Source organism: Ornithorhynchus anatinus, chromosome 1 (genome assembly GCF_004115215.2).
Source record: "Ornithorhynchus anatinus isolate Pmale09 chromosome 1, mOrnAna1.pri.v4, whole genome shotgun sequence".
In the NCBI taxonomy this organism is placed as follows: Eukaryota; Metazoa; Chordata; class Mammalia; order Monotremata; family Ornithorhynchidae; genus Ornithorhynchus; species Ornithorhynchus anatinus.
Window position 1 is genome coordinate 176,661,731 of NC_041728.1, and position 9,267 is coordinate 176,670,997.

Sequence of the window (9,267 nt, forward strand, 5' to 3'; positions counted from 1 at the left end):
CATAAAGTCCATATTGTGAGTCGGTTAAATTCCTTCTGTACAAGGATTCTTTCAACTGCAATAAAATTCATTTAAAATAACTCCACTTTAAAAATAATATATCCGAGTCTTAGTGATGTGTATCTAAAGTAATGGATTAGTACATTTCAGAAAAGAGAATTTCCTCATCATAGATACTAAGTCCAGATCTTTGTGTGTGTAAATTACCCTATTTGTTCTACTTCACTATGACCTGAAATCAATTTTGCCCTGAATGTTTTGACCCTCAATGTAGAAAAAAGCTCAAGATGAATTAGCCAATTCCTCAGCCCGATTTCTGGCTTTGGGTTAGGTTTGAGGAAGTGGTCCCTGAGTTAACTCTGATCTTACGTAGGATCCCATTCAGAGCCTAGTTTTGTATTTGTGACATTTAGTATGAGCTTGGATTGTACTGGACTCTTTACTAAACATTGGTGAAGTAGAGATATTACTTGAAAGATAATTCATATACCACACAGTAGCTCACAATCTGGAAGGTTCATTCATTCATTCATTCATTCATTAGTATCTATTGAGCGCTTACTATGTGCAGAGCACTGTACTAAGCGCTTGGAATGAACAAGTCGGCAACAGATAGAGACAGTCCCTGCCGTTTGACGGGCTTACAGTCTAATCTGGGGAGACGGACAGACAAGAACAATGGCAATAAATAGAGTCAAGGGGAATAACATCTCGTAAAAACAATGGCAATTAAATAGAATCAAGGTGATGTACATTTCATTAACAAAATAAATAGGGTAATGAAAATATATACAGTTGACACCCCGGGAAAGAATGAACAAAATACATTTAATCTAAGATCCTTTTGGCAGAACTTTTGTGGTTGTTGTTGTTTCTATTCACATTTCATGAAGGAAGGGAATGTGTCTTCTGCTACTACTGTACTTTCCAAGTGGTTAGTAAGGAATGTTTCATTTATCACCATCAGCATCATTGGTATTTATTGAGTGCTTCGTATGTGCAGCATACTGTACTAATTCAGAAGAAGCTCAGTAAACACCATCCCTACTAGGCCTAATATTTTCATTTTCATTTGAGTATCCGTAACTTCCAGAACACCCTCCTCTCCTTTTGTTTCAGTACAGGAGATTTGAGAGGGAGGGGAAGGACAAAGTTCACTCCTGATGAAATCTTTCAAGCTCTTTTGCAGAAAATGGAGTGAGCATGATTTAAAGAGGGAAGGGGAAGCAATGCATCCAATTGGAGATCTTTTCTTCGAGACTATTTGATTTATATCACCACCTCAAGAAGGCAGCATTTCATTGTGGTAGGGCAAAATCAGGGACAGAGAGAGAAGGAGGGGTACAGTGTGGAGAAAGAGACTGAGTAAAGGAAACAGATACCAGAAGGTGAAGCTGACTGCTGGTGCACCTTTGATTTGAAAGACAGTCATTTCATTGAAAAAGGCAAGTAGCTGTCATGTTCCCAGAAAAGACAACAACTCCCCACTTCACTGTACTCTATTCCCTTTGGACTTGCACCCTCAGCCCCACAACAATTATTGTTATTATTATTTGCAGATTTTTAATTTCTTTATGTCTATCTCCCCGTCTATACTGTAATCTCCCTGTGGGCAGGGATTCCGTCTACCTTCTCTGTTACAGTGTACTCTCCCAAGGGCTTAGTACACCATAAACACTCAGTCAATATGACTGATTGGTTATTTTGCCTTCCAAGTGCTTACTACAATGCTCTGCACACAGTAAGCCCTCAATAAATATCATTGATGGATTGATGATAGTGATAACTTTCAGGGTACCTAGAAAGTTACCTGGGAGTCAGAAGGTCATGGATTCCCTGTCAAGTCTCCGAGAGGCCTTCCGTGATTAAGCCTTCTTTTTCCAGGCTCGCTCTCCTTTTTGGGTCAACTGTGCACTTTGATCTGTAACCTTTGGACATTTGATATTCACCCACCCTGAATGCTATAGTGCTTATGTACATACTTTTATTTAGGATGAATTATTTATTCATATTAATGTCTGTTACCCCATGTAGACTGTAAGCTCATGATTCTGTTTATGTATTTTCCTGGTTTTGATGCCTGTCTACTTGTTTTGCTGTCTGGCTCCCCCTTCTAGATTGTGAGTCAGTTGTTGGGCAGGGATTGTCTCTATCTGTTGCCCAATTATACATTCCAAACACTTGGTACAGTGTTCTGCACACAGTAAGTGCTCAAGAAATATGATTGATTGAAGGAATGATTGGGCAATGTGCCTATTAATGTTGCTGTACTGAATTCATTCATTCAGTTATTTATTGAGTGCTTACTGTATGCAGAGCGTTTGGAAAGTACAATACAGTAATAAAGAGAGACAATCCCTGCCCACAATGGGTTTAGCATCAAGAGGGGGCGAGGCAGACATCAAAATGACTAAACAGGCATCAATATAAATAAACAAAATTCTCTCTCTCTCTCTATATATATATACATAAGTGCTATGGGGCAGGAGAGGGGGAAGAACAAAGGGAGAGATTCAAGATGATGTGGAAGTGGGGGGAGCTGAGGAAAAGGGGGATTAATCTGGGAAGGCCTCTTGGAGGAGGTGAGCCTTCAGTAGGGCTTTGAAGGGGGGAAGAACAATTGTTTGGCAGATTTGAGGAGGGAGGCCGTTCCAGGCCAGAGGTAGGATGTGGGCCAGAGATCAACAGCATGACAGGCGAGAACGAGGCACAGTGAGAAGGTTAGTGGCACCAGAGGAGCGGAATGTACAGGCTGGACTGTAGAAGGAGAGCGGGAGGTGAGGTAGGAAGGGGCTACCTTCTTTAAAGCCAATAGTGAGGAGTTTTTGTTTGATATGAAGGTTGACAGGCAATCACTGGAGATTTCTGAGGAGTGGGGGGTGCCATGCCCTGAACATTTTTGTAGAAAGATAATCTGGGCAATAGAGTGAAATATGGACTGATGTAAGGAGAGGCAGGAGGTTGGGAGGTTAGAAAGGAGGCTGATGCAGTAATCCAGTTTGGATAAGATGAGTGATTGTATGTGGTAGAGAGGAAAAGGTAGATCTTGGTGATGTTGTGAAGGTGAGACTGACAGGATTTGGTGACTGGATACGTGGAGTGAATGTGAGAGCAGAGTCAAAGATGACACCAAGGTTATGGGCTTGTGAGACACGAAGGATGGTTATGCCTTCTACAGTGAAGCTTAGAAGTGTTCTTCATAGAGTAAGAGCTCAGTAAACACCATCGATTGCTTGACAATGGTACACCCCAGCTCAAAACTGGGGATCTACTGGTGAGGCTAGACAAGCATGGCACACTGTTCTCAAGAAATATCTACATTGTATGATCCTTATGGGCAGAGAACATGCCTACCAACTCTGTTATATTGTACTCTCCCAAGTGCTTAGTAAGGTTCTCTGCACATAGTAAGTGTTCAGGAAATACCACTGATTGAGAGGAATGTCTCTCTTCAAGGACGAGCTTCAGTGGAGAGACAAGGAAGCAAAAGAGAAAACAGTGCCTGATGTTGCAAACATTAAGCATAAGATCACGTCAATAAAGAGCGTTTTGGGGTACACAGTTGTTGCTGGGATTGTGAGGCCCTCATTGACATTTTCATAATAATAAGAAGAATAATGGTATTTGTTAAGTGCTTACTATGCCCAAGCACTGGGGTGAATAGGGGCAAATCGAATTGGACACAGGGACTGTAATTCAGATGTGCTAACTGAGTCACAGAGAAATGAAGAGTCTTACCCAAGGTCACACAACAGACATATGGTAGAGCCAGAATTAAAATCCATGAATTTATGACTCTATCCACTACAGCATGCTGCTTGTCTACTTCATGTGTGCTTCATGTGTGCTACATAAATGTTTCAGCCACACATGTACTCCTAGGTAAACTTCACTGTCAGTGGTGCACTGATAAAAATAATTGTGGTATTTGTTAAGCACTAATCTATTTTCCAAACATTATATTAAATGCTGGAGTGCCTACAAAATAATCAGATCAGACTCTCCCTGTCCTACCTAGGGCTCAGAGTCTGAGGGAGAGGTAGAAGAAGTATGGAATCCCCATTTTAAAGATCTGGAAACTGAGGCATAAAGATGTTATGATATGTCTTAGCATGTTCATACAGCAGGCTAATAGCAGAGCTGGGAGAATAGAATCTAAGTTTCCTGACTCCCAGACACATGTTGTGTTTTTTTTCTTGAGTACACATAGTCGTCTTTCAACATGACACTCATCGAGCCCGAGAAGCAGCATGGCATAGTGGATAGAGCACAGGCCTGGGAGTTCGAAGGTCATGGGTTCTAATTCTGGCTCCACCTCTTGTCTGCTGTGTGACCTTGGGCAAGTCATTCACTTCTCTATGCCTCAGTTTCCCCATCTGACTAATCTATCCTATTCTCCCTCCATCTAGCCAATCAATCCCTATTCAATTAATCAACCAATCAAGGGAAATGTAATGAGGGTTTACTGTGTTTCAATCGACCAAGTATTTGTGAGAGTATGCTAATGCATTCAGGTAAATTTATAAGTTATGGATCTACGCATAAGTTCTATGAGTCCAAGGGTGGGGTCAGTACCAAGTATTCAAAGGGTACAGATACCATTTAGGTATTCCTTCACACCCTCTGCTCCACAACACCATTTTCTGTAGTATTTGCTAAGCGCTTACTATGTACCAAGCACTGTTCTAAGTGTCGAGGTAGATACAAGATAAACAGGTTGGACACAGTCCCTGTCCCACATGGAGCTCACAGTCTTAGTCCCTATCTTAATCCCCATTTTACAGATGAAGTAACTGAGGCACAGAGAAGTCAAGTGACTTCTTCAATGCCACAGTAGATAAGTGGTAGAGTCAGAATTCGAACCCATGGTCTTCTGATACCTGTGTGCTCTGTCAACTATGCCATGCAGCTTTCCCCAGTAGGGAAGAGGTAATTGAAAGCAAGCAAGTCATGGAGGTAACAGGCACAGAGGAAGTGAAATGACTTGCCCAAGGTCACACAGCAGAAAAGTGGCCTAGCCAGAATTAGAAACCAGGTCTTTTGACTCCCAGGGCCTTGTTCTCTGTATATATATAATAATCTTAGTATTTGTTAAGCGCTTACTACTTGCAGAGCACTGTTCTAATTGCTGGGGTACGCAGTGTAATCAGGTTATCCCACATGAGGCTCACAGTCTTAATCCCTATTTTACAGATGAGGTAACTGAGGCACAGAGAAGTTAAGTGACTTGCCCACAGTCACACAGCTGACAGGTGGCAGAGCAGGAATTCGAACCCATGACCTCTGACTCCCAAGCTCGTGCTCTTTCCACTGAGTCATGCTGCTTTAGGTTTCTCTGTATACCTATATACATATCCTTGTATTCATTTGAAATTTCATGTTCAGGTTTGTATTGACTTGGATCAGTTTCCCATATGAAATTGGTCCCAAGAGATTTTCTAGGAATCTGTGTATCAGAGCATCAGGGAGGAGGCTGAATTGTTTGTGCTGAACTGTACTTTCCAAGTGCTTAGTACAGTGCTCTGCACACAGTAAGAGCTCAAATACAAGCAATTGAATTAATGAGGCATTTGCTGTCATGCTCTGATACCCAGTTGTACTGCAAAGGAAGTGAGAATTTGTGGGTCATGTTGCTTTGAATATCTCCTAAATGTTCCTGATGAGGTTAATGCTAGGGTTGCTCCTAGATTGAAGCAGCAGGGTGGTTCCTACCACACAAGGTACCATTAAACTGCACTGACCACCCTCATCGCTTTCATTTGCCTCCTCAGATGATAGTGAAGTGCGAGGTCTTAAAAAGCAAAAAGTCACTCTTTCTTCTTAATGAATTACTTAAGTATTGGGAAGAAAATGCACCCCAAGTCATGAAAGGGAGTGAGGTGATGGGAAAAGAACAGTATATCTGCTCACTAGATGTCCATGATGATATTTAAGATCATGAGCCTGGAACATTTATTGCTTTGGAACTGTCTCCTAAAGAATCTATTAATAATAAATGTTCAGCATGTCTTACCTGTGTCACCCTATTTTTCAATCTAAATAGACCCAGGCATTAAAATGTTTACCCACTCAATTTACATCGTCACGATTTCTGACCTTCAATCATCTTTTTAGTAGATTTATTTCATCAGTGTTCATTACATATACTGGAAAAGTTTGTTTTGTCTCCCAAAGACAGGAGGCTTGTCAACTTGTCAATAACTTTTGATCATGGAAGTCAATTTCAAAAAGGGTAGGAACTCCCCAAAACAAAGAAAATGGAGGGGGGGAAGTGGTAGGAGGATGGTGGGAGGGAGAATGGAAGGTTTCTAAAATGCTCTTCAAAAATAGGTACTTCCAGAGAAGTACTTCCAAGCAGTGTCATTCAAGAGAATGGAGTGAATCTGACGATGTCACTTATTTATGTTAATAATAATAATAGCAATAATGATATTTGTTAAGAGCTTATTATGTGCCAGGCACTGTACTAAGCACTGGGGTGGACACAAGCAAATTGGGTTGGACACAATACCTGTCCCATGTGGGGCTCATAGTCTCACTCCCCATTTTACAGATGAGGTAACTGAGGCCCAGAGAAGTTAAGTGACTTGCCCAAGGTCACACAGCAGAGCCGGAATTAGAGCATCTGACCTTCTGACTCCCAAACCCATGCTCTAACCACTATGCCATGCTGTTTCTCAAGGTACTCATAATGTGACCCTCTGCAGTGATGCTAATCAAGAAATCTCTCAATCAATAGAATTTGTTGAGTGCTTACTGCGAGCAAAACACTGTATAAGTGCTTGTGAATGTACAATACAATAGATTTGCTAGACATTTCCTTGCCCGCAAGGAACCTAGAGTCTAGAAGGAGAAAAAGTGCAAGTTCACAGATAATAATTCAGCTGACAGTGAGGGCTTCGCAGACAGTTTTTGAGGGAACCAATTCCAGAAGAATGTTTTTGAAGGTACTATCAACAGTCATAGACAAACTCTGTGTGCGTGTGTTTGTGTGTGTGTGTTTTTGTGTATGAGAGAGAGAGAGAGAGAGAGAGAGAGAGAGAGAGAGAGAGATTTTAGAAACAGGGTCAGAGATGCAGGAAGAGAGGTAGAGAGATATGGGGGGGGGGAGCAGAGAAAAAGGCAAAGAGAGAAAGTAAGAGAGAAAGATGAGTGGTGGTGCTTTGTCAACAATCAGTCAGTAAATCAAATTTACTGAGAGCTTACGATGTGCAGAGAATTGTACTAAGCCCTTGGAAGTATGCAATAGAACAATATAACAGGCATATTCCTAGCACACAGCGAGTTTACAGTCTAGACGGGGAGACAGATATTAATATCAAGAAATAAATAAATAATGATAATGTAATAATGTTGGTATTTGTTAAGCGCTTACTATGTGCAGAGCACTGTTCTAAGAGCTGGGGGAGATACAAGCTAATCAGGTTGTCCCACGTGAGGCTCACTGTTAATCCCCATTTTACAGATGAGGTAACTGAGGCACAGAGACATGCTGCTTCTATGAAAGATAGGTACATAAGTGTTGTGGGCCTGGCGGAGTGGGGTGAATATAGGGAGCAAGTCAGGGCGGCGCAGAAGGGAGTTGAAGAATCGAGGGAGCTAGAAGGCCTAACGGCCAAGAGTCAATGGATTTTTTGTTCCTCTCAGCCTCTTTTGCCATCTGAAGTCAAAGTGGAGCAGGAGTACTGGGAGCTCATGTTCATGCTGAACAACTGAGCTCAACAACTCATGGGAAGCAGTGTGGCTCAGGGGAAAGAGCATGGGCTTGGGAATCAGAGGTCATGGGTTCTAATCCCAGCTCTGCTGCTTGTCGGCTGGGCAAGTCACTTACCTTCTCTGTGTCTCAGTTACCTCATCTGTAAAATGGGGATAAAGAGTGTGACCCCCACATGGAACAATCTGAACACCTTGTATCCCTCCCAGCACTGAGAACAGTGCTTTGCACACAGTAAGTGCTGAACAAATGCCATCATTATCATTATTATGCTGTTGGATTTTCCTACCTTGCTCTCATCCACTGGCCAAGAGCATCATCCTCGGCACTCTCAACTAATCTTCTTCAGGCAACCCTAACATCGGCTTGGGGAAATTCTCTAGATAGAGCCAACTCAATGGCTCCATACACAATACACCTGGTCCTGGGAGTCAGAAGGTCATAGGTTCTAATCCAGCTCCCGCCATTTGTCTACTGTGTGACTTTGGGCAAGTGACATCACTTCTCTGGGCCTCAGTTATCTCATCTGTAAAATGAGAGACTGAGAGTCCCATGTGGGACAGGGTTTGTGCCCACCCTGATTTGGTAATATGCACTCCAGCGATTAGTACAGTGCTTGGCAAATAGTAAGTGCTTAACAAATACCATAATTATTATTACTATTATAAATGTGACTGATGGAATGACTAATTACTAGATGCTACGACTGCTGTTTGTTTTGAACTGAATCCTTACACCATTTTGTTACCATGCTATTAGTTTTCCAAAGGGCATACTAGATTTCTTGATTTGTTCTTCTCCCTCCTTTTTCTATCCCCATATGTCACTGAACTATGGACACTAAACTAAATTATCTGAGGGGGAAGTAATGGAATATAGGGATGAGAAGATAAGTTCAGTGGAGGGATGCATATATCCATGTGTTCAAGTGAGGCAGAAATGTCAAGATGACAGTAAGGGGGACATAGGACAGGGTGATGAGAGATTAATCAGGGAAGGTAGTTTAGCCTAGAGGATAAAGCACAGGCCTGGGAGTCAGAAGGACCAGAGTTCTCATCCCATCTCTGCCATTTGTCAGCTGCATGACCTTGGGCAAGACACTTGCTTCTCTGTGCCTCAGTTACCTCATCTGGAAAAATATAACTGAATACTGTGACCCCATGTGGGACAGGAACTGTGTCCAACCTGATATGCTTATATCTACCCCAGTGCTTAGTACAGTGCCTGGCACATTGTAAGTGCTAAACATATACGAAGGAGAAGAAGCAAGGCCTTCTGGAAAAGAGCCTTGAAGATGGGGAGAGCAGTGGTTTGTCAGATAGGAAAGGTAGGGAGTTTCAGAAAGGAGGAAGGGTGTGAGCAAGAGAGTTTCAGGCAAGAGGGATGGTGTTAATAAGACAAGAAAAATGAAATTGAGGAGTAGAGAATAGGTCAGTTTAAGAAGCGTGAAGCATGCACCTAGGGTGTAGTAGAAAAGGGGTGAAGAAAAGAAAGAGAAATAGCTGATGGAAACAACTTGGTTCAGTGGAAAGAGCACAGGTTTGGGAGTCAGA